We start from the raw sequence: 27,060 nt of genomic DNA on the forward strand, positions 1-27,060 counted from the left end.
TTAACCTCAGTGGTGGGAAAACTTCTAAAAATGATGATCTGGGACAGAATTAAATGTGGATTAATTAAAGAAAACCAGCACTGATTTCTTTAGGGAAAATCATGGTTAACGAATTTGATTTGAGTTTTTTGAAGCAACGTGGATGGTTAATGAGGATAATGTGGTGTACCGGGATTTTCAAAAGGCATTTTATAAAGCACCACATGACAGGTTTCTCAGCAAAGTTTAGCTTGAGCTGCGAATCACTCAAAACCAGCTGCACTGGGCCAGAAATGTCGCTTGTATATCTGAGACCGGACTCCGGAGCAATTGCTCAACTCATTCATAGCAACAGACTCCCAGGAGGATGGCAGAAATTCTTTGGAGAGGTCATCGATGCATCACTGATGAACTTAAGCCCCACAGACTCATGGGAAACTTTAGTTTGTGAGTGACCAAAATGGCAAAGGCTCATTTGGGAATGCACCAAACACATTGAGCTACTTAATTGGAAACCTGCAGAAGCAAAGTTGAGGCATTGGAGGGAGTATACAAACTTCCAAACAAGCCATCTGCCCAACCTTTCAAGCACCAGCTGCACCATATGCAGTAGAGGCTGCAGATAATGCACTGAATTTATCAGCCATCTTAGAATTTATCAAGCCAGTGTCAAAGCAGATCATCCTCGAACCTAAGGGACTGCCTAAAAAGGAGAAGCCCATGGAATAAAAAGAACCACAGCAAACGAATTTCTCTGAGAGACGAGAAACAATTGTTTTTCAGACAGGAGGAGGTATCCAAAGGTTCACCATTGGATTGCTGCGCTTCTTGATCTATAATAATGACGTGCCGGAATTTTATCGAAATACAGGAACAGCATTCTCTATTGGCCTCAGACGGGATCTTATGAGCCTCGGGCAGGCGAGGTGGTTGTGGTGAACCATAGATCGTTACCACTATGGGTACTGAACCATAGATGGTCAGCACTGTGGGTATTTGTAGATATGTTACTGTTGTCACTGTTGGGGTTAGGGTTGGGGTGTTCTACCTGTTGATATTGTTCTGTGGTACACTCCAGTTGGCTCCGCCTACCTGGAGGAGTATAAAGGTCACTGCACTGCCTGGTGACCCTTTAGTCTGGGATTGTATTGTTATATAGTATGCTCCATTCTTGTTACTAATAAAAGCCTTTATTTCCCGGGTACGATCTAACCTCCCGAGTGATTTAATCGCGCATCAGTGGTAAAATTCTGGCAATAGATTTGGGTGTGCAGGGCACAATTTCAAGCTTCACAATAGCAAGCAAGAAGAAAGGCAATATAAAATAAAGGTTACCATTTTAAAGGAGGTGCAGGAGCAGAGATACCTGGGGATATGTGTGCACAAATTGTTGAAGATGGTACGGAGAGTTAAGAAAACAGTTAATTAGGCATTTGAGATCCTGGGTTTTAGAGAGACATTTTCTGCCGCTGATAAAGCTAATGTCTCTAAAGTTGATAAATCCAATGCATTATCTGCAGACTCTCTCCAAGGTCGGAAAATCCCACCTGAGGTCAATGGACCTTTGTATGGTCCATGTCCCGCCTGTTTTAATTCCTGTGGTGGGCGAGATGGTAAAATTCCACCCATTGAGTACAAAAGCAAGGAAATTATAGAACCTTCATAAGATACTCTGACAACAATTGACAATAGTTTCATAATCATCATTTCTGAGAATGGCTTTAATTTTTATTCATTGAATTTAAATTCCACCAGCTGCCCTGGTAGGATTTGAACAGTGTCCCAAAATAGTAGCCTCGGCCTCTGCGGTAATGTCACTAGCTAATAATCCAATGTCACTACTTCTCCCATAGCCAAAATTCTATTACCCTGTGTATTAATAAATTGAACAAAAACTAAAACAGGGCCATTGTGAAAGCCATTTGGCTATTGAACTTTGATTACAAAGCAATGGGACAATCCTACTGGAGCACTGAGTTGTTTCCTTCCAGTATCAATATATAAGCTCTTTATAGAGCTACGGTGACCTTGACCTTGTCAAGTTGAGGTCCTTGTGTTTCAGCTGCGTGTTTATTTTGTCTTTGTCATTTGCAGAAGGTCATTGAAAATTAGCATTCCTGAGGTTTCGCCTTATAACCTCATGGTGGCACACATCAGAGCCCTTTCAGTAAACAACAATTAAGCACCAATATTTAAAGAGCCTATAAATCAGCCTCAGATTGGCATTTTCACTTCTTGCTTTTAATATGCTTATTCGCAATCAATATTCTAATTTCCAGACTCGGATGCTTTCGATCAATTTAAAACCTGAGTCCAAATCACCTACGTTTTATTATTACTGTAGTGAAGAAAACGCACAGCAAAGGTTAAACTTAAGTCCCCTGATCAAGTCTGCCTCATTACACATCACCAAATCCAGAAGTGCCTGTTCCCCAGTGGGTTCCAGCACAAGCTGCTCCAAAAAAACATCCCATAGACATTCCACAAATTCTTTATCTTGGGGTCTGCTACCAACTTGATTTTCCCAGTCCATCTTGCATGTTGAAATCCCCCCAGATTACTGTAATATTGCCTTTTCTATATCCTGATTTATTTTCGGTCCAACAAGGATCCTGAGTACTGCTAGTACATAACTCCAATCGAGATCTTTTTCCCTTTGCGATTCCTCAGCTCTACCCACACAATTCTACCCATCCCTTCCCCATTACTAATGATTAATTTTGTTTCTTACCAACAAGGCAACACCGCCTCTTCTACCCATCTGCCTGTCCTTTTGATAGGACACATATTCTTGGATATTCAGATCCCGCCTCTGATCCCCTTGCAGCCACGTCTCTGTGATGCCCACAACATCGTACCCTTCAATTACAATGTGTGCTTCCAGCTCATTTACCTTGTTCCAGATACTGCGCGCATTTAGGTACAGCACCCTCAGTGCTGTGTTGACTGCCCTTCTTCCCATAGTTGTCCCTTTATCTGTTGTGCCTGAAGTTTTATTCCTGCCAATTTCCATACTCTCTACTCTACGACTAGTTCTGGAAACTTTACTAACTTCTACTGAGCTCTGCCCCTGCCCCCCACCCCCCATTTACTAGTTTAAAGTCCTTGTGACTTCCCTATTTAGCCTTTCCGCTAGGGTCCTGGTCCCAGATCAGTTCAGGTGGAGCCCATCCCATCAGTACAGTTCTCTCTTGTTGCAATACTGATGCCAGTTCCCCACAAAATGGAACCCCTCTTCCCCACACCACTCCTTTAGCCACGTGTTTACCTCACTAATCTCCTTCTCTCTTTGCCAATTCGCATGTGGCTCGGGTAATAATCCAGAGATTATAATCCTTGAGGACCTGTTCTTTAATTTGGTTCCTAGTTCCTGATATTCCCCAAACAGGTCCTCCTGTCTATTCCTGCCCATGTTTGTCACTACATGGACCACAGCAACTGGATCCATCCACCCCCTCCCCCTCCCACTTCAATATCCTTTCAAACCGGTTAGATATGGCCCTTACCCTGGCACCAGGTCGGCAACATACCATGCGGGACTCTTTATCCTGCTTACAAAGGATGCTATCTGTCTCCCTAATTATAGAATCGCTTCCCACTACCACTTTTCTTTTTACTCCCCCCTCTTGAATGGCTGCCTGTGCCACAGTGCAGTGGTCAGTTAGCTTATCCTCCCTACAGTCCTTTTCCTCATCCACACAGGGAGCAAGTACCTTGTCAATTTAAATAATGTTCCAGGTAGATATTTAAGATACCTATCAATATTTGGAGAGTATATATTTTAAATCCCTCAGTAGAAATTTACAGAGGACAGTAAGATGGCACGATCCCAATTAAGGGGAGAACTATCACTGTCACACTACAGTAGTTACACTTTTACCATGAAAGATGCTGGAGTGAATCTAAAAACCCATAAAGAAGCTGAACCAGCAAAAAGCACACATGCTGGGCAACAGGTGCAATTTTCCTGGCCTGCTGCACTGAAGTAGCCAGCAGGCTGAGAAATGGCCCTTTTTTTAGAACGTCATCAGCCTCACGTGGGAAATTAGTGTGAGGCTGATTACCATGTGGAAATTCCAATTTCCATATCATGAGTGAGCCTGGATGATACCATTGAGGCTCGTTCATGCTCCCTCTCCACCCACCCCCCAGCCAGCTGAGGTTCCCACCAGCAGGGACTGAAGCTGGTTTCCATCAACAAGGACCAGGCATGATCACTCCGTTGGTGGGGACGGAGACCATTGAGGCTCCCCCCATGCACTCCGGGAGGTCAAGGGGTGGGGTTCCACTGGGCACCCTGGCATTGCTCACCGGACACCCAGCAGTGCCAAGGGAGTGGGGGAGGCTGATCGGTAGTGGTGGGGGACCCTGCTGCGCACTCTACATTAGGGATCGGTGGGGTTAAGTAGGTGGAGGGCAATTGGGGCTGGTCATGAGGGGTGTCGGTTGGGTAAGCCAGCCATTGGAGAAGTCATGGAGGCCGACGATCATGGGGTTTGGTCGGGGAAGATGGCGATCGGGAGGCCAGCAATTTGGTGGGGTGGGGGGAGGGCGGGGGGAGGGTGTGCAGTTTGCGTGCTCAATCTCCCCACTGACAGATCAGCGCATGCGCAGAAAATTGTCCCCAACATCTTTTGTTTTCGTCAACATTCTTCGAGTAAATATGATACTGTGAGATGTAGATGGTGGACACTTTCTTGTTTCACTCTGCTTCCAGAATTCATTGACAAGTGATTTAAGGCCATCCTTAATGTTATCCATTGTTAGATTATAGTAAGAAGTCCCACAACACCAGGTTAAAGTCCAACAGGTTTATCTGGAATCACGAGCTTTCAGAGCGCTGCTCCTTCAGCAGGTGGGGGCTGCGCAGTGGGTGAACATTTACAAGGTGGGGGGGCGGGGGGAGGTTGCAGAGTGATGATCATTGTTATGTGGTGCAGGGAATGAGCATCATCAGGAGGGTTGGGGGAGTGAACAATGCCAGGAGTAATTCAGAGGGATGAGCTTCCTTCAGCAGTCCAATGCCGGCATCTCCACATCATTGTTAGACTATGGTATCTTACAATTTATCAATGCCTTGCTGTGGTGATGTAGACGCCAGTTCCTGTTATTCACAAACTGCCTGATGAAGAAGGATATATCATATCGTATGCACCATGATGTTAGTGAACTTGAGCACACAATTATGCCAAGGAATGCTTATAAACCTCTGAACCTTTGTGCAGCAGACGAATCCAGCTTTTGATTTTTATCCCGACTTCACAGGGGAAATCACGCTTTTTAATCTTATAACTCTGGGTTCCCTCACAATGTTCACACTGCTGGCAGATGTCACATGTTCAGCTCGACAGGATAAATTAGAGTTATCAACCCAATTCCACAGGGAGAAAGTTCTCCTTAAACTTGACCAGACCCTATCTGAAATATTGGCCCAGGTTTCCAGTCAGCTACTGAGCAGTGCTTTCTCACTTCTTATCCAGTGCTCAAGCCTTTGGATATTCCTGTCCCAGCTCCAGCTTGAATCCTGCACCGAGCAATCTGGGGAGGCCTTGTGGCAAAACCTAATTGCACTGATGCCCTTTATCATGTCGAATGAGGAAAGGTTCAGCAGGTTGGGCCTATACTTTGTGCAGTTTGGAGGAATGGGAGGTGATGCTATTGAAACATGTGAGGTTCTGAAGGGGCTCAACAAGGGAGGTGCTGAGAGTAGATCCTGAGAGGAACTCTCCTTGGAATGTTCTTCCATAGAGAACAGTGGAGACTGGGTCATTGAATATATTCAAGGCTGAGTAAGACAGATTTCTGATTAAAAAGGGAGTCAAAGGTTATGGGAGCAGGCAGGAAAGTGAAGGTAAAGCCAGTCAGATGAGCCACGATCTTATCAAATGGCTGAGTTTGATTGGCAGAATAGTCTACAACTTCTCCTAATTCTTCTGATTTTATGAATACATATCCCTTAAGTTCATTGACCTGAAGAGATTTTAAATCTCTTGTCTTTGTTAGGATTCTTCCTCAACCACTCACATCACTGCTCAGCCTCCCCTAACACCGTTTCCCCTCCATAATCTCTGATACTGGTCACAACACCAGTTGTGACACTCAAGAAATGGCAAATGGAGTTTAACCCTGACAAATGCGAGGTGATTCATTTTGGTAGGACAAATTTAAATGTGGATTACAGGGTCAAAGGTAGGGTTCTGAAGAATGTGGAGGAACAGAGAGATCTTGGGGTTCATATCCATAGGTCTCTGAAGGTTGCCACTCAAGTGGATAGAGCCGTGAAGAAGGCCTATAGTGTGTTGGCATTCATTAACAGGGGGTTGGAGTTTAAGAGCCGTGGGGTTATGCTGCAGGACCTTGCTGAGACCACATTTGGAATATTGTGTGCAGTTCTGGTCACCACACTACAAGAAGGATGTGGAGACACTGGAAAGAGTGCAAAGGAGATTTACCAGGATGCTGCCTGGTTTGGAGGGTAGGTCTTATGAGGAAAGGTTGAGAGAACTTGGGCTTTTCTCTTTGGAGCGGAGGAGGTTGAGAGGAGACTTGATAGAGGTTTATAAGATGATGAGGGGAATAGATAGAGTGAACGTTCAAAGACTATTTCCTCGGGTGAATGGAGCGGTAACTAGGGAGCATAACTATAGGGTTCATGGTGGGAGATATAGGAAGGATGTCCGAGGTAGGTTATTTAATCAGAGAGTGGTTGGGGTGTGGAATGGACTGCCTGCAGGTATAGTGGAGTCAGAAACTTTAGGAACATTTAAGAAGCTATTGGATAGGCACATGGAGTACTTCGGGATGATAGGGAGGAAATAGCTTGATCTGGGTTTCAGACAAAGCTCGGCACAACATCGTGGGCCGAAGGGCCTGTTCTGTGCTGTACTGTTCTCTGTTCTATGAATGGTGGTAGACAATTTTAAACAAATATTAAATATCCTTACCCTAAAGGATGGGGGATTGCATTTACAATACAATCTTTGTAAAGCTGCATTTACAACCATCTTTGGCCTAAAGTGCGGAGAAGATTCCAATTTTGGCTTCCTCCAGAGATGTCCAGTATCTCACATGCCAGTCTTCAGCCAATTCAGTTCACGCCACCTGATATAAGTAGTAACTAAAGATATTGCAAAGGCTCTGGGCCTTGACAACATTCCAGCAGCAGTGCTAGAGATGATCTCCAAAACAATCTTTGTCACTAGCCAAGATGCTCCAGTACAGCTACAACACTGGCATCTGCCGGAACAGGTGGAAAATTGTCCATGTATGTCTTGTTTACAAAAAGCATGACAAATTCAATCCTACCAATTACCTCCCCATCAGGTCTAACCTTGAGTGTCAGTGAAGTGATGGAAGGAGTCATTTGAAGAGCTATTAAATAGCACTGACGCAGCCAGTACATGCTCACTGATGTTCTGCTAGGACTACTCATCTCCTGAACTCATTACAGTTTTGATCCAAGAACATGGACAGAAAAGCTGAACTCAAGAGGTGAGATGACAGTGAATGTCTTTGACATCAAGTCAGTATTTGACAGAGTGTGGTATCAAGGAGCCTTAGCAAAACTAAAGTGAATGGGAATCATGGAGAAAATTCTCCACTGGTTGGAGTCATACTTGGCACAAAGGAAGATGGTTGTATTACGAGAGGTCAATCATCTCATTTCCAGGACATCTCTGCAGAAATTCCTCAGGGTAATGTCCTAGGCCCAACCATCTTCAGCTGCTTCATCAATGACCTTCTCTCCATCATTAAGTCAGGATATTCGCTGATGATTGCACAATGCAAATTGCACATTTGCAACTCCTCAGATACTAAAGTGGTCTTTGTCCAAAAGCAGCAAGACCTGGACAATGTTGATGCTTGGGCTGATATGTGACATGTATCATTCGCACTACTGACCACCTTCAAGTTCTCCTCCAAGCCACATACCATCCTGTCTTGGAACTATATCACCGTTCCTTCACTGTCACTGGGTCAAAATCCTGGAATACCCTATGTACAGCACTGTGGGTTTACCTACACCACTTGGCAGTTCAAGAAGGCAGTTCACCACCACCTTAAGAGGAAGTAGGGGTGTGCAATAAATATTGATCTAGCCAGTGATGCCCACATCCTATAAAATAATTTTTAAAAAATCTTCCCAAAAGGTTATGGATTCTCGGACAACGAGAATTTAAGGGTGACAGAGATACATGTTTGTTAGGGTTATGGCGTTAAGGTGGGTAAATGTAATTGAGGGACAAATCAGACATAGAATCAGAGATGAGTTACAGCTGAGAAGGAGACTATTGGCTTGTCATGTCCACGCCAGCTCTCAGTAAAAACTTATCTACATAGAACATAGAACATTACAGCGCAGAACAGGCCCTTCGGCCCACGATGTTGCACCGACCAGTTAAAAAAAAAAACTGTGACCCTCCAACCTAAACCAATTTCTTTTCGTCCATGAACCTATCTACGGATCTCTTAAACGCCCCCAAACTAGGCGCATTTACTACTGATGCTGGCAGGGCATTCCAATCCCTCACCACCCTCTGGGTAAAGAACCTACCCCTGACATCGGTTCTATAACTACCCCCCCTCAATTTAAAGCCATGCCCCCTCGTGCTGGATTTCTCCATCAGAGGAAAAAGGCTATCACTATCCACCCTATCTAAACCTCTAATCATCTTATATGTTTCAATAAGATCCCCTCTTAGCCGCCGCCTTTCCAGCGAAAACAATCCCAAATCCCTCAGCCTCTCCTCATAGGATCTCCCCTCCATACCAGGCAACATCCTGGTAAACCTCCTCTGCACCCTCTCCAAAGCCTCCACATCCTTCCTGTAATGTGGGGACCAGAACTGCACACAGTACTCCAAGTGCGGCCGCACCAGAGTTGTGTACAGTTGCAACATAACGCTACGACTCCTAAATTCAATCCCCCTACCAATAAACGCCAAGACACCATATGCCTTCTTAACAACCTTATCTACTTGATTCCCAACTTTCAGGGATCTATGCACACATACACCTAGATCCCTCTGCTCCTCCACACTATTCAAAGTCCTCCCGTTAGCCCTATACTCAACACATCTGTTAGTCCTACCAAAGTGAATTACCTCACACTTCTCCGCATTAAACTCCATCCGCCACCTCTCGGCCCAACTTTGCAACCTGTCTAAGTCTTCCTGCAAACTACGACACCCTTCCTCACTGTCTACCACACCACCGACTTTGGTGTCATCAGCAAATTTGCTAATCCACCCAACTATACCCTCATCCAGATCATTAATAAATATTACAAACAGCAGTGGCCCCAAAACAGATCCCTGATCTAATCTCACTCTGCCTTTTCCCCATAGCCTTGCAAATTATTTTCTCTTAAAAATGATCCAATTCTTTCTTTGAAAGCCATGATTGAATTTGCCACCATCACATTCTCAGCAGTGCATGGCAGATCCTAATCACTTATTGAGTGATTACAGTTTTTCCTCATATTACCATTGCTTATTTTGCAAATCACTTAAATCTTTGCCCTTTGGTTCTTCATCTTTCCACCAAAGGGAACAGTACCCTACCTACTCTGTCCAGACACTCCATGATTTTCAACACCATTATCAAGTCACTCCTCCCCCTTCCCTCCAAAAGGACCCTCCGGGTTTGTCAATTTATCCATGTAACTGAAGTTTCTCAGCCCATTCTTGTAAATGTTTTCTGCACGCTCTTCAATACCTTCCCATCCTTCCTTAAGTGCAGTGTCCAGATTTGGACGCAATGTCCCAGTTCAGGATAAACCCTTATCTTAAAGATAAAAGCAAAATACTGCAGATGTTGGAATCTGAAACAAAAACAGAAAATGCTGTAAAATGGGGCGGCACGGTAGCACAGTGGTTAGCACTGCTGCTTCACAGCTCCAGGGACCTGGGTTCGATTCCCGGCTTGGGTCACTGTCTGTGTGGAGTTTGCACATTCTCCTCGTGTCTGCGTGGGTTTCCTCCGGGTGCTCCGGTTTCCTCCCACAGTCCAAAGATGTGTGGGTTAGGTTGATTGGCCATGCTAAAAATTGCCCTTAGTGTCCTGGGATGTGTAGGTTAGAGGGATTAGTGGGTAAATATATGGGGGTAGGGCCTGAGTGGGATTGTGGTTGGTGCAGACTCGATGGGCCAAATGGCCTCTTTCTGTACTGTAGGGTTTCTATGAAAATCTCAACAGGTCTGACAGCATCTGTGAGGAGAGAACAGAGCCAACATTTAGAGTCTGGATGACCCTTTGTCAGAGTGAGTATCTTATAAAGGTTCTATAATTTCCTTGCTTTTGTACTCAATGGGTGGAATTTTACCATCTCGCCCACCACAGGAATTAAAACAGGCGGGACATCGACCATACAAAGGTCCATTGACCTCAGGTGGGATTTTCCAACCTTGGAGAGAGTCTGCAGATAATGCATTGGATTTATCAACTTTAGGGACATTAGCTTTATCAGCGGCAGAAAATGTCTCGAGAAAACCCAGGATCTCAAATGCCTTATTAACTGTTTTCTTAACTCTCCGTACCATCTTCAACAATTTGTGCACACATATCCCCAGGTATCTCTGCTCCTGCACCTCCTTTAAAATGGTAACCTTTATTTTATATTGCCTTTCTTCTTGCTTGCTATTATGAAGTTTGAAATTGTGCCCTGCACACCCAAATCTATTGCCAGAATTTTACCACCTCGCCTGCCCGAGGCTCATAAGATCCCACCTGAGGCCAATAGAGAATGCTGTTCCTGTATGTCGATAAAATTCCGGCACGTCATTATTATAGATCAAGAAGCGCAGCAATCCAATGGTGAACCTTTGGATACCTCCTCCTGTCTGAAAAACAATTGTTTCTCGTCTCTCAGAGAAATTCGTTTGCTGTGGTCCTTTTTATTCCATGGGCTTCTCCTTTTTAGGCAGTCCCTTAGGTTCGAGGATGATCTGCTTTGACACTGGCTTGATAAATTCTAAGATGGCTGATAAATTCAGTGCATTATCTGCAGCCTCTACTGCATATGGGGCAGCTGGTGCTTGAAAGGTTGGGCAGATGGCTTGTTTGGAAGTTTGTATACTCCCTCCAATGCCTCAACTTTGCTTCTGCAGGTTTCCAATTAAGTAGCTCAATGTGTTTGGTGCATTCCCAAATGAGCCTTTGCCATTTTGGTCGCTCACAAACTAAAGTTTCCCATGAGTCTGTGGGGCTTAAGTTCATCAGTGATGCATCGATGACCTCTCCAAAGAATTTCTGCCATCCTCCCGGGAGTCTGTTGCTATGAATGAGTTGAGCAATTGCTCCGGAGTCTGGTCTCAGATATACAAGCGACATTTCTGGCCCAGTGCAGCTGGTTTTGAGTGATTAGCAGCTCAAGCTAAACTTTGCTGAGAAACCTGTCATGTGATGCTTTATAAAATGCCTTTTGAAAATCCCAGTACACCACATTATCCTCATTAACCATCCACATTGCTTCAAAAAACTCAAATCAAATTCGTTAACCATGATTTTCCCTAAAGAAATCAGTGCTGGTTTTCTTTAATTAATCCACATTTAATTCTGTCCCAGATCATCATTTTTAGAAGTTTTCCCACCACTGAGGTTAAACTGCCTGGATGCATACGGTTTTGAGCCATTCCAGATGATCAGCCAGTATTGTAGCGCCAAGTCTGGTGTCAAGTTTGAAGTGGAGATGCCGGCGTTGGAGCGTCAAGTTTGAAGTCAGTTTTAAAGCCTTTAACTTCCATAGTGACTGACCCAAAAGTCTTGTTTGTGATCCCTTAGGAAATCTATATTCTCATTTCTTGCTTTATTCACAATTTCTTGAATTGTCAGCATTTCATAGACATTCTCTTGCCTTCTTCCTTCAATTCTTTTTTAGATTTACAGAACTGCATCAAGTGTCTTGTCTTTCCACATTGGAAATACTCTGTACCTCCTGCCAGGCAATCTTGCTGCAGCATAAGCACCTCAAGATGGCTTTTGTAGCGTTTCCAGCCCTTTTGCTCATTTTGGCAGGTTTTATTTTGGGTGTGGATGCCACTTTTGGGCCTAACCACCAGAGTTATCCAAAGCCTTGGTATTTTGACAGATTATTGCCCGAATGTGCTCCCTAACTTTGACCTGTCACGTATATAGAACCACTTTGGGTTGAGGAATGCAATGAATGCTTTTAGAACATTTTCCAAGTCTGAAAAGAGCTCCTCTCTGCCCTGTGTCAGGAAGACATCAGAAATAGGCGAACTAACCTGGCATGCAAACCCAACACTTCTCAATAGAGTTGGAAGTGTTCATTCCACAACTCCCAACGTTGGCTCCTCTGTGGACCTTGAAGATTTTTGAACGTCTGCGGAAAGGTCAGTGACTGCTCGACTGGCAGTTGGATTGCTACTGATTATCAGTTTGCTCTCATCAAGGGAAGTATTCTTATTCTTCCTTTCAAATCTTTTTTCCACCTTTTTCCTTCGGGAAAAAGATACAAAAGTCTGAGGTCACGTACCAACCGACTCAGAGGTAGAGGTAAAGACTCAAGAACAGCTTCTTCCCTGTTGTGCTGTCAGGCTTTTGAATGAACCTTGCATTAAGTTGATCTTTCTCTACACCCCAGCTATGACTGTAAGACTATATTCTGCACTCTCTCGTTTCCTTCTCTATGAACGGTATGCTTTGTCTGCATAGGCGCAAGAAACAATACTTTTCACTGTAAATACATGTGACAGTAATAAATCAAAAATCAAATCAAAGAATTTATCTTCCAATTTCTCCTTGTAGATGTGTTACCAATGGCACCAAATCAGTGTTAGATTGATGTCTCTACCTCTGCTACCATGTTTTGTGGCTTACTTCATGGCCTAATTTATACTGGGAGGGGTTCCCTCTATGCATGGGGCCTTATGTTTGACTGGGGTAGATTTCTTCAAAATTATTTTATTTGCATGATAACCTACTCGTTAAGTGCATCTCTCGTGTGTGCGCTATTCCATCGTCTCCTTAGGATCTCCAGCACATGACTCTGATGTCACTGTTACGTCATGATACACATCAACATCTCATGAGCACAACTATTAACCTACTTTGCTACAACAGGTACAGACAAAGCCCTAAGGCTGACCTGGAAATCTAATTGTCACTCAAACAACAACAAGAGTGATGTTTGGTGAGCATCCTGACAGAAAGATCAAACTTTTTTTTGTTGTTCTCAAAGGAATGGGCAGCTTCTCTCTGGAAGGACCAGCTGGTAAGGTGGCTGTTTGGAACCGCCCAGCCGCTAATCTTCATTGTTTAATATCAGGTTAATTTAAAATAACATTTTTGGCCATTCTGTGCCCACAAATAAATATCCTATTGATTGCCTGAGGCTTGGCATTACTAAATTCAAAACATTGGACATAAGATGATCCAGTGCTCGAATAGACATGGACCCACTGAAAGTTGGACTGCCTGGCACAAAACCAGAAGAATGGCCAACCTACCGAGTTCGCTACATTCCGCCTGCAGGATCTCATCCCTCTTTCTCCCTCTGCTGGATACACATCCCCTGGCCAGATTAATTCAATGGTTGAATAACTTAGTCATGTTCCCATGTTCCAAATTAATTGGTAATCTACGTGATAATTTATCTGGCCAATTACTTCTCATTGATTATCTTTTAAATTTTAGATAACTTTTCTTTGTGAACTTACATGCTTACTTTTAACTTTTAGGGCCCTATTTTACCATTTTGATTCCAAGAGCTGGGCAGACTTGAAACTGAGTGTTTCAGATCCGACTTTTAGTCCTGTTCTCAGGCGCCCCCATACGCACTCTGCCTGCAAAAATATCAGCGATTCCGAATCAGCCGACCCTCACTGATGAAGCGCCTGATTCAGACTTTTATTCAGCAGGTCCATTACGGCGCGGTTCCGGATTGGCAAACGCGGTGGTAAAGGGGGAAATGCTGATAAAGTTGGGCGGGCAGTTCATTAATTCAATTTAAATGCATGCAAATGCATTTAAATCCCCGTTGCGCCCGTTTTGGGCATGAAGCGGATCGCCATCATTCCCGGGTTTCGGTAAAGTGGCGATCTGTGCAGATGCAGGTGCGGATCGTGATAATGGCCTCTCACCCGACTTTACCACGTTTTCGCGCCCGAAATCGGGCGTGAGGCAATGGTAAAATATGGCCCAATGTTACCATGGTTAAAATGACATCGTTTTTTGCGGTTTCACCTGTGTCCCTTTAAAAACATTGATATACTAATGTATTAAAATAAGGGATTAAAATGTTTTTAACTTCATTAAAGTCCCCTGATTTCCAATTTAATTCTTATCCTCACTATAACATCACACTAATATCTGCATCAAAGTACCTTTGGGCACCCTTTCAATTTAGCTGACACAAGTTAATGGAGACAGTTCTTTTCATGGGGTATTTTCTCCGTAACCAATTATTTCCTGGGGTCTGTCAATAAGAATATATTTAAATGCCAGGGCTAATGAAATTACTGAATGAGGACAATCTGCATGATTTTATTTTGGGCACAACATTTTAAATTAGCAGGGTTCAGTTTCAATTCTGTGGAATAGTCGCTGAATGAACAGAGAGTATTTACATATGGAACAAACTTCTCTGCTTTCAAGGTTTGGACTTGGATGAAGATTTCCAAATAGGTCCTGTCTCTGATAAATAGTATCTTGAATTTACTGACACATCTCATCCAATATTATTGTCAAATGCATTCTATTTGAATGCACTTGCAATTGATGATATGTTTGATTAGAGCCTGTAATTCATATAGTAGATATCCCAGCAGGTGGTAGTGCCTGAATGTTTATAGAATACTGAATTTGTGGCATTCAATTCGCTGAACATTTTGCATGCAATTCTCATTACCCATGTAAAAAGTGATTAGCATAATATCCTATGCATCTGATTTCACTTGAACTCTAAATTTCTTAATGGACAACATGAACATGACTGCTGAAAATTTAACTTTGCCGATGAACTTTCAACTTAAGGCAATGTTTAGCTACAATTCTAACTGCAATTGTTCCACTTTCAGCTTCATATTAGAAGAGTACTCGACAATCACGAATACAAATGATAAGTTTAGAAAATTCTCAGCACACTTGGAAACAATTTTCCTGTTCAGCCCAACATATAATAAATTTCACACTCATCTCCACATGATTTCATCTTCATTCGAGAACCCACTTCCAATTAAATAGTATCGAGTAGATTTAGATTGTCACCCATGATGCAATATTTCACAGGCCACGAGTATAGATAGTGCATTTCCAGGCCTCGCACCTTTGATTTGGAAATCAAGCTAAGAGTTACCTCAACCCTTGAAACTCAGGGAAATTCAAACCTTTTGGTCCACTTTCCAACTTGTGACATAGAACAGAGAACTGAAAAAAGGGATAAATTATTTATTAGCTATCGAGCAATGGTTTCCATTTGTGGGTGAGCCCAGATCAAGGGTTATAAACATAAGATCGCCGTTAATAAATCATAGAAAGAAGTTTAAAGGGATTTCTTTACACAGTGAGAGTGGTGTAAGAGTGGAATTCACTGTCATATGGAGTGTTTGAAGCAGAAAGAGCAAATGGCTTTAAGTTGAGGCTTACTTTATCCCAGATAGTGTTGAACTTCGAGAGTATTTTTGGAATTGCACTCATTCAAACAAGTGGAGAGTATTTCATCACGCTCCTAACTTGTACCTTACAGGTGGTGGACAAGCTCTAGGAATGCAGAGGTGTTATTCACTACAGAATTCCCAGCCTTTAACCTGCTTTTGTGGCCACAGTATTTATATGGCTGGTCCAGTTCAGTTTCCGGTCAATAGTAACCCCAGGATGTTTTTGGTGGGGATGGTAATGCCGTTGAATGTCCAGGGGAGATGGTTAAATTCTCTCTTGTTGGAGATGTGCATTGCCTGGCACTTGCATAACTTGTAGCTTCACCAGGTTGACAGCTCATTTTAAGCATGGCTGATGCTGTTCCTGGTATGCTCTCCTGCACTCCTCATTGAACTAGAGTTGCCACCTTGGCTTGATGGTGACAGTGTAGTGAAAGATATACAAAGTCATGAGTACTCAGACTTTGGTTGAATTCCACTGCTGCTACTGAAGGTGCACGAATACTTTTTTAAAAAATTCATTCATGGGACATGGGCGTTGCTGGCTGGCCAGCATTTATTGCCCATCTCGAGTTGCCCTTGAAAAGGTGGTGGTGAGCTGCCTTCCTGAATCGCTGCAGTCCATGTTCTGTGGATTGACCAAAAATGCCATTAGGGAGGGAATTCCAGGATTTTGACCCAGCGACTGCGAAGAAACAGCAATATATTTCCAAGTCAGGATGGTGAGTGACTTGGAGGGGAACTTGCAGGTGTCGTATTCCCAATTATCTGGGAACAGATAATTGTACTAGATGGAAGGGGTTGTGGGCTTGCAAGGTGCTGTCTAAGTATCTTTAGTGAATTGCTGCAGTGCATCTTGTAGAAGGTACACACCGCTGCTACTGAGCGTCGGTGGTGGAGGGATTGAATGGAGGCACCACTTATGGATGCCCAATTTTGATGTTAGATTGTTTTGACTCTATCCCATTTAGCATGGTGGTAGTGGCACACCACATGAGGGACAGTATCCTCATATGAATCTGGGACTTTGTATCCATAAAGACTGTGCAATATTCTCCCATCAGTACTCTTGTGGACCGATGCACGTGTGACAAATGGGGGGTGGGGGCAGGGGAGTCACGTATGTTTTTCCCTCCTGTTGGTTCCCTCACCACCACCTGCTGCAGTTTGGAAGATACATCCTTCATGACACAGCCTGTTCATTCAGTGGTGTTACCAAGCAACTCTTGGTGATGGTCTTTGAAGTTCCCCACCCTGAATACATTCTCTGCCCTTGCTGCCCTCAGTGCCTCTTTCAACTATTGTTCAACATGGAGGAGTGATGGTCATCAGCAGGAAGTTTCTTTGCTCCTGTTTGGCCTGATGGCATGAGATTTCAGGGGCTCCGAAGTCAATGTTGACTCCCAGGGCAATTTCTTCCTGGCGGTATAGCACTGTGTCCCTGCCTCTCATGCAGAGCAGGTATACCCAAGGATGGTAATGGTGGAGTCTGAGTTACTCATTATAGGTATGGTTCAGTGAGCATGTCTATGTCAGGCTGTTGGCTTGATCAGTCTGTGAAACATCCCTCCCAATTTTGGCACAAACCCCTCAATATTTGTGAGGAGGACTTTACAGAGTATGGTGTGCCATTGTCATTCCAGGTGCCTAGGTTGATGCTCATCCCGTTTCTTACATTTCTGCAATGGTTTGGTATAACTGTATGCCTTGCTCAGCTATTTCAGAGGGCAGTTAAGAGTCAACCACATAGTTTGTGTTTGGAATATCCTGTAGGCTTCGGTTATATCTCTCACCACCTGGTTATCTTGAAGAGAACACTCACTCCTATTGCCTCCCTTTCACCTTTAAAGTATACAATTAGCTTCTATTCTTCCACTTCTCTTATCCCTTAATACACTCCCCTCTGAAGGTAACAAGAGGCCTCCTTGTCCCTTCCCTCTCCTCCTTCCTCAATCCTGTATCCCTTTCCTTGCTACCATGTGTCCCAGCAACCTAACACTTCCTGTCCTCTTTAATTTTCATTTGCAGCCGAAGCACCTAGCCAGCTTTCCAACAATAAGTTGGGAATCAAGCAATTTGTTTTTAAGATGTTTATAGCACTATGTTCCATTCATTGGGCCCGATTTTACCATTGCGTTGCACCCATTTTCAGGCACGAAAACTTGATAAAGTTGGGCGTAAGGTGAATAGCACGATCTGCGCCAACGCCAATTCCCCCTTTACCAAGGCCCGAAAATGGATGCAATTGGGACAGCGCCCAAAATGGGCGCGACGTCAATTTAAATGCATTTGCACACATTTAAATTGACTTAATGGGCTGCACGCCCAAACGTACCAGCATTTCCCCCTTTACCATCGCGTTCGCCCGTCCAGATATGGCTGAAAAAGACCTGCTTGGCAAAAGTCTGTTTCAGGCGCTCCAGCTTTTGAAGAGGTAAGTTCAGAGCTTCCGGCTGCTCTCTGACTCAGATCGGTGGTGGGGGGGGTCGTGGAGCAGGGAGGCCAGATCATTCTCTGGTGGGCGAGATTGGGGAGGGTGTAGGTGAGGATGGAGGCCAAATTGTTCTCTGGTGGGGGAGAGGTGGGTGAGGAGGAGGGCCAGATGGATCTCTGGTGGGGGGGGTCCACTGCCACTCTGCGGGTGATCGGTGAGGGGTTGCGAAGAGGGGGTCCGCTGCCACTCTGCAGGCGATCGGTGGGGGGGGGGCAGGGGGGAAGGGAGGCAGGGGGTCACATTCGGTCTGGGTAGCAGGGGGAGGGGTGGGTGGATAAGGGGGATGGTTATGTTGTGGGGGCCATATCTCCCATTTTATGCGGCCTGGGAGCGATGTGGCAGGGCAGCGGTTTTCAAATTGATTTTACTGCGCATGCGCAGTTGAAGACTCCCATTGGAGCAGCAGCGTTTCAGGTGTGATAAGCCCCGCCCACAGTGCAATTCAGACTCGCAACTTTTTTCTTCAGGCCGAGTGCGGATGGAGGCGCCTGTGAACAGGTTTCCAAGTCGGATCTGAATCATGCCCAGATTCAGCACTAAGAATCAAAATGGTAAAATCGGGCCCACAGTTCCAAAAATATTTTAAAAAACAAATTGCTGGCTGGAGGCAGAGTGTGGTGACAGGGAATATGAGGAAGAAAGATAGGATGTGAGGATTGTTGCAGGCATGGACTGGTGGCAAATAGCTTGACCGGAATGGCACAATGGGCTAGCATGGGAAATGGGGAGAAAGTGGCCACAGTCCCAAGCGAGTGAGTGAGCCCTGCGAGATTTGACAGGCCTTGGGAAAGGGAAGCCGATAGGAAGGGGGAGAGAAAATGATCTGTCCAATAAAACTCAGATGGTAGCAATGAGAAATGAAAGTGACAGTTAAAACAAAACCCTGAGGGGGAAGACTGGCTGGCATAAATTCAGGTTAAAAAACCAATAAATAAATCGCAACATTAGATAATGGAGCAAATAGACAAAGCTCAGAGAAGCAATAGCGCCATCCCGTGACAGGCAACTATAATGACACCTTAGTTGAAAATAGCACCCAGATATGCCAGAAATTAACGTGACAAAGGGGACATGAATGCCAGATCCAGAATTTTTATTACAGGTACAATACTGATGTCCAGTGCAATTGCTAATGGGTTCTGAAGCCTTATTAGGAAAATAAAGCCAACCAGGATCAGCTGATAGTGAAGTGATGAATTTGGATAATATTTACACAAACAAATGCTGGAGCTGTGTATAGCAGAGGGATAATCTAAAATGGACCATTTATAAAGGGAAAAAGAAAGGGGGAAACTTAGACAAAAGGTTCATAATTAAAGAAGGAGCTCTGATCAAAAATCAAAAAAATAGTTCCAAGGTATATTGCAAAATGTGAGCAATAAACCAAGGGAATTAATTTTACATGAAATTCTAGACTCTAGCATTTAAAAAGTCTGATTATAAACTAGATAAGAATCAGATACAATACATGCAGACGAGAGAGAAAATTTGCCACCTCTGCACAACTTTTCCAAAGGTGGCTTCTCAGGGATGACAGCCACCCACCTAGTAGTGGTGGGCAGTCAATAAGGGTGATTAAGCAGGTACAGAGAAATCTATTGCAATTTGTCAGAAGCCCATGGGTCATACACAGGGTCAGCACCTCATGGAAGCGGATGAGCTATTGTCTATAGCAACAGACATTAAAAAGGGAATCAGAAAAGAGGAAGTCAAGCATGGTCAATGACCTACCATACTTTTAGCAGATCTCTCAGATTGGGAGTGCTGAGAGAGGGAGGGAATGGGATTTATAGTGGGATTTATTCTGAGCTGCAATGAGTGCCACATTCATCTCAGCATTCCATGGGCAGTCCATTCCCATGCGAGGGTCAGCACTGCCTCAGGGAACTCTGACACACAGTCACACATTTCCTTTGCTGGTCCACAAGCACTGTTTATTTGTGGCCCTCGAGGCTCGGCATCTCCAGCCAGGGGTTGAGCTTGGCTGGAGCGTTCCTCTGTCCTTTGATAGGCACTGCCAGATCAGACATTGCCTCTATCATCTGCTCCTGCTGATGACGTTATGACGTGACAAGACGAGAGTATATGGTGTTCCGACTGATATAGTGTCGATAGAGGACTGGCTAATTAACAAGAAAGTCAGAATAAATGTGCCATTTTCAGATTGGCAAACTGTGACTCGTGAAGTGTTGCAGGGGTCAGTCCTGGGACTCAACTACTTTGGACTTAAAAGGAAAGTTCAACTGCATTGTAGCCAAATTTGCTGATGATACAAAGGTAGGTAGGAAAACAGTTGTGAGGAGGATACAAAGCGTTTATAAAGGGATATTAATAGGTTAAGTGAGTGGGCAAAAAATGACAAATGGAGTGTAATGGAGGAAATATGAGGCTGTCCATTTTGGCAGGAAGAAGAGAAAATTTTATGAGGAAAGATTAGACAGGTTGGGCCCGTATGCATTAGAGTTTAGAAGAATGTGGGATGATTTTATTGAAATGAATAATTTCCAAGGGAAATTGACAGGGCGGATACAGAGATGGTTCCTCTCAAAGAATATCCTAAAACTGGGACACAGTTTAAAATAAAGAGATTTCTCATTTAAAATGGAGATGATTCGTTGTTTTTCTCTCACAGGATGGAGGGAATTTGGTGAAGATGACAGGATGTGCTCCTTTCCTTTTCTACCTTTCCTCAGAAAGAAGAACAGCAGGCAGCATTGGTAAGTAAGACCTCGTGAGTATTTCTACTGTCCTTAATTTGCAGATGACACAAAGATAGATAGGAAAGGAAGCTGTGAAGAGAACATAAGGAGTGAGCACAAATCTGGCATATGGAGTACAATGTGGGAAAATGTAAAATTACATATTTTGGAAGGAACAATAAAAAAAGCACATTATCTGAATGGTGAGAGATTTCAGAGCTCTGAGGGGCTGAGGGATCTGGGTGACATAATGCATGAATCACAAAAGATTAATATGCAGGTACAGCAAGTAATTAGGAAAGCTAATAAATGTGTACATGTCCCTTAACAGTAATCACATGCTTGAGTGGCATATAAAGGAAGAAATAATGGGAGTTATGACAATAATCATGGAGGATTTTAATTCACACACTGACTGGAAAAATCATGTGGACAAAGGTAGCCCAGATGAGGAGTTCAGCAAATGTTTTTGGGAGTTTCTTAGAGCAGACATTGAAGAGCCAACCAGAAAGCAGTCCACACTAGACTGGACATTGTGTTATGAGACAAGATTAATTAATGGCCTCAGTGAAGGCCCCCTAGATAGCAGCAAACATAATGGGTCCGATTCTCCCATCGCAATGTGCTAGTTAAAGACCTTCCTGAATTGTACTCTGGTCCCGCTTAGTCTGACAGACAGGACGCCACCTGCCACTCCGAAGAAATCAAATTATTTCTGCAAACTCTTACCGCACCCCAGAAGATCCAGCAAGGCTTTGATGAATTGTGAGTCCACGCTTCCGGAACAGAATTCCGTGTTGCTGCTCTTTACTCTTACAGACTCGGTAATGGTAGTCTGCCTACAGTCACATTAATGGCTAACAAATGCCCTTTAAATTAGCCTTGCCATGTCTCGCTACCACCTCCCGAATATACCTGCCCCCCCTAATTGGATGGCAATCAACAAGGACAAGTCACTAATTGGTTGCCTCATGCAAAGTTTTGCTGAATGCCATGCAACAACCTTGAGTGAAGTTGGGACCCAGGAATTATTCCAATATCAGTTTTGCAACACAGCCGGTAATATCCAACCCTATAAGAATGGAACTGGCAATATTTATAAAAGAGAGTTTAGAGATGGGTGATGTGGACAAAGAAGGGGCACAGACAGTTCTTGGAGTGGCTGGAGCTCAAAGATTTAAAAAACTGTGTTAAATTAGTAGGATAGAACACTGGCAACCAAATTGTGGGAGGGAAATGGAAGAGAAAATCAGAAGTCAGATTAGAGAGAAGAAGAGGAAAAACAATTATTGTTCTGGGAGATCTTCATTACCCACTTATTAATTGAGACAAGGAGATAAAGAAAAGGGAACTGAAATCCTCAAGTACTTGCAGGACTGAAGATTGGCTAATGTAGAGCTCATTTTTAAAGGGGAAACAGAACTAATTCAGGTAATTACAGCCCAGCTAGCATCACATCTGTGAGAGGGACATTTTTAGAGTGTCTAATTAAGAATTAAATTACTAGCAATGCAGATAAAGGGAAAATAGAATGGGCCAGGATTGATTTCAAAAGGAATGATTGTGCTTGACAAACTTCACAGAATTTGTTGAGTAGGTTCCAGGTTTGGTCGATGGGGAATTACAGAGAACGAAGTGTAGACTTCAAATATTTTGACAATGTCTCTACAGGAGCTTTCTGTCTCGTAAGATGATTGTTTGAGCCGTGGTGGTCAACTCTGTGTTAAGTATTTCCTGGTGTGGCTTCGAAACCCCATTTGACATGGTAATCTCTGCTGCAATTGCTGTAGTGGAAGACCGAGAAGGTTGAGAAGTTGTACGATTCACTGGCCTCTGTTTTCTCTGGATCCTCCTCTTATCCAGCTGAGCTTTTTGGTTCTGTTCATCTTTTTCAATGCCCTTCCAAACAATCAGCTTCCAGAGGTCATGGCGGTCAGCGAGTGTCTCCCAGTTATCGGCGACAATATCCACCATCATCATATCTTCCGTGCGAGTGTCCTTGTACTGGAGGTATGGACACCTAACAGGCCGTGACCCAGTGGCCAATTGATGGTACAAATGGTCTTTGGCTATACAACTGTCATCCATCTGATAAAACAGCCAGTGCAATTGTTGCTAGTTTACCAATGTGCAGATGTTAATGGAATTGGTATGCTCCAGGTGGTTGTGGAGCCTAGAAATATGAAACTATCAATAACCAGATACCTTTTGACACAGGTCATAGTGGCGGCATGTATGAAGGGATTAAAAAAAGGTCTATCAATAAAGAAAACAGCTCAATTGAAAAGGCAGGAGAAGTCATCGGTGACTACAGTAAACAGTTGGAGAGATGGGTGGAACACTGGCTCTCGGGAGAACGCTGTTATATAGGAAGTTGCAGAATCCATAGAAAGCCTACTTGTCGTGGAGAGAGCTACATACTGAATCTACAGTGGAGGATCTTTGGATGGCAACATCCTGGACTCTGACATTTGTCTTCCTGATGCCAATGGTCAAACCAAACCCCTTTCAGATGTCAGAGAGTCTGTTCATTTGCTGCTGACATGTTCCTTGGTATGGAATATTATTGCGGCATCATCAGCATGGAGCAACTCTCTGATGAGCCTTGATGCACCTTTGTCCTGGACCTCAGGTGAATAAGGCTCAACAGCTTTCCATCGGTTCTGGTATATGGGGAGACACTATCTGCAGAGGACATGAAGACAAATGTCAGCAACAAAGAGAAGAATATGCCAGAGTATTGGTTCCAGAACGCAACTTTGTTTGAATCCACTGTGGCTCTCCAACGGTTCTGATGTTTCAACATCAGAGCTGACCTTGCCGAACATGTGATCATGGAAAGAGGAGATCACTTTGAGCAGCTTCACTCAACAGCCAATTTTCTCCAGCAGATTAAATTAGACTGCTTCTGCTCACATAGCCGAGTGCCTTTATGAGATTGATGAAGGTAAGGTATAGTGGTCTCCTTTGTTCATGGCAATTGTCCTGCAGCTGCCACACTGAGAAAATCATGTCAATTGTCGACATTCTAGTTCTGAAACCACACTGGGATTTAGGATAGTGTTCAGCCAGGATCTGCAGGCTGACACGGACAAAATGAGAAAATACTTTTCCCACAATGTCTCAATAGTTGATGAATTCGCTGTGATTGCCCTTGTTCTTGTACAGAGTCACAATCTTTGCATCACACATACCCTGGGGCACTGCAGTCTCCCTTCAGCTGACACAGAATCTCATACAGATGCTGCAGAGTACTGGTTTCCCATGCTTGATGAGTATGCCATTAGCACTTGGAGCCTAATCCGTGGCAAGCGAGTCAATAGCTCAATATCCAGCTCTGCCCATGACAGGTAGGCTTTCTATAGATTCTGCAACTTCCTATATAACAATGTTCTCCTGAGAGTACCAACTCAAGGTAGTGTTCTACCCATCTCTCCAACTGTTTATTGCAGTCATTGATGACTTCTCCTGTGTCTGAAGACAAGGCTGGCAAAAATACACTTTACACATTTGCCAGCAGATGGTGAAACATAATAAACCATTCATCGATGGTGAAGTTATCAAGGACGCTTCGACAGTTGCTGCTGACACCTTGGCCAAAGACTTTAAAAATAAAGATGAAATTATGACAGCTATCAAGAGCGAAGGGTGGAATTGTTGTCCGAGGCAAATTAATGTAGACTTATCATGCTGTGAATGTTTCTCACTGCAGTTTGATGAATCAGTAGTTATGACAGATATGGTCCAGCTGATTGAATGCAATGTGACCAAAAACAAAGACTCAACAACAAAAGAGGACTTTCTCACTCTTTTGCCACTCCACTCAAAGGGAGGACAAGAAGCGAGGATATTTACAACAAATTCAAAACTCATATGACTGAGAAAAACATTCCGATCAAGAAATTGGTTTCTTTCACACCGTGAAAGCGAGGTAGCAATGCAGGCTTTGTGGCACTTTGCACATATGATCCTGAGTTCTCCTTTGTCAATTAGAACTGTGTTATCTATCAACAAGTGGGAGCGAGCTGGGTTATTGACTTTTCTCATGTAATGACAGTTGTTGTCAAGATTGTCAACTCAATTCATGCCAAACATCTGCAAATTTGTTTGTTCAAATTGTTACTCGAGCTTCATGCCACCAATGGTGAGCTCATCCTTCATGCAGAGGTAAGGTGGTTAATTTGAGGAAAAGTCCTCCAGAGAGTTTTGGATCTGCTCCCTGAAATTGTCACCTTTCTTAAATTTGAGGTGTACAGCGAGCTGTCAGATAATGCATGGGTTGCTAGACTTGATATTTCTTATGGATATAAGTACAAAACTGAATGAACTGAATCACTGACTTTTAGGAGGGACAGAGACTTGTCACACATGATCAGTACAGAGAATGTGTTCAAGTTGAAACTGGGCCTGTGGTCCTCCCAAATAAAGACACAGCCACTGGAGTGTGGTGACGAGGGAATTACTGAGCACTTCCCAAATCTGGAGACAAGGTTCCATCCAAACATCTTTGTCCCCCTGAACAAATTGGAAAACAAATTCAACAGACAATGTCAGGAGTTAGACAAGATTAAACAAATCACTATGCTTGTCTCACATCATTTTCTTCAAGTGGACATTGGAGAACCGACAGCAACATTTTGGCAGGTGTTTGAACAGAGCAGTGGCCTTGACGTAGAAATCATCACCATGCAAGATGACATAGAACTGAAAATTAGGTCAAGGGGCAAAGACTTTTGGGGATTTGTAAACAGAGACAAGTACCCTTTTCTGACATTCTGTGCACTCAAGGTGAAGGCATACTTTGGTTCACCTGTGAGATGGCTTTTTCCCAGATGAAAATGTCACTGATGCCATCTGATAGGCTGTATGAGACTGGCCATTTCAATCTACAACACAAACATCACAGCACTCCCAGAAAGTCAGAAAAGGTGAATGTTATGCACGGCATACATTTTAGGGGGTTTTCGTAAAGTCGAATTTTTAAGAGCAGATCTTGTGCTGCATTTAGATTCTGAAAGTGATCTTGTGCTTCAATAGGTTGGAGACCACTGTTGGAGAGTCCTGAGGATTGGGCATGTGTATCATAAACTTCAGTGCTTGCTTGAAACATGCAGTGCATACATTTCACACAGATCTTTTTAGATCTTTTGAGATTATTGCTTAAAATGCTAAAGGTTAAAGTTTATTTATTAGTGTCACAGGTGGGCTTACATTAACACTGCAATGAAGTTACTATGAAAATTCCCTCGTACCCACACTCAGGTACGCTGAGGGAGAATTTAGCATGGCCAATGTACCTAACCAGCATGTCTTTCGGACTGTGGGAGGAAACTGGAGCAACTGGAGGAAACCCACAGAGACACGAGGAGAATGTGCAGACTCCACATGGTCACCCAAGGTGGGAATCGAACCCGGGTCCATGGCGCTGTGAGGCAGCAGTGCTAACCACTGTGGCACTGCTGCCTCTGCTGTCTCCATGGCCGATTTGAATTCTGTGAACTTGAATTCATCCAAAATTTTACTGCCCGTTTACTAATGCATGTTAAGTGTCACATCTATTTCTCCTTTGAACACTGACCTGCATCAGCTCCCAGTCTGGTAATGCCTTTATTTCAAAATTAATTTTCTTGTTTTCAAGAGTGAGGAGCGAGCAGGAAAATTGAATTAAAGCCCAAAATAAGACATGAGTGTATTGAATAGTGGAGAACTTTTGAACACAAGAAATAGGAGCAGGAGTACATCTCCAGGGAGGGAGATAAAGAGGGATTTTAAAACATATTTAGAAAGGTAACGAACAATGGAGAATTGGAACTGGGCAAGTATACAAACATTACTAACAAGATGCGAGGAGTCTGAGGCATGTGCTTCACCTGGAATGTTGTACTGACGTCCTGTCTGAAAGTTACAGGCAGTTAAATTAAGATTAACTCCTGGGTTTCCTCTTTCTGATTAACTGTGGCATGTCCTGCCAGAAACTTAACAACGCTGCTATTATATCATACCCTACAGATCTGCCTCAACTTTCTTTCCTGATTTTGACAGTGTGAGGTTGGACATTGCACAGAAAAGTTCCCTTCGTTGCTCGCAACCCAGTGGAGATGTACTCCTGCTCCTATTTCTGGTGTTCAAATCTGTCTATAGGTTTACCCCTCCCTATTTCTATAAGCTTTTCTTCTCTCCAGTGCTGAGATGTGTGTGTTCAGCTAATTCTGATCTCTTGCACAATCCTGATTTTCTTCTCTGCATGTTTGGTAGTTGATCATTCAGCTGC

This window comes from Mustelus asterias, chromosome 10, assembly GCF_964213995.1.
Source record: "Mustelus asterias chromosome 10, sMusAst1.hap1.1, whole genome shotgun sequence".
NCBI lineage: Eukaryota > Metazoa > Chordata > Chondrichthyes > Carcharhiniformes > Triakidae > Mustelus > Mustelus asterias.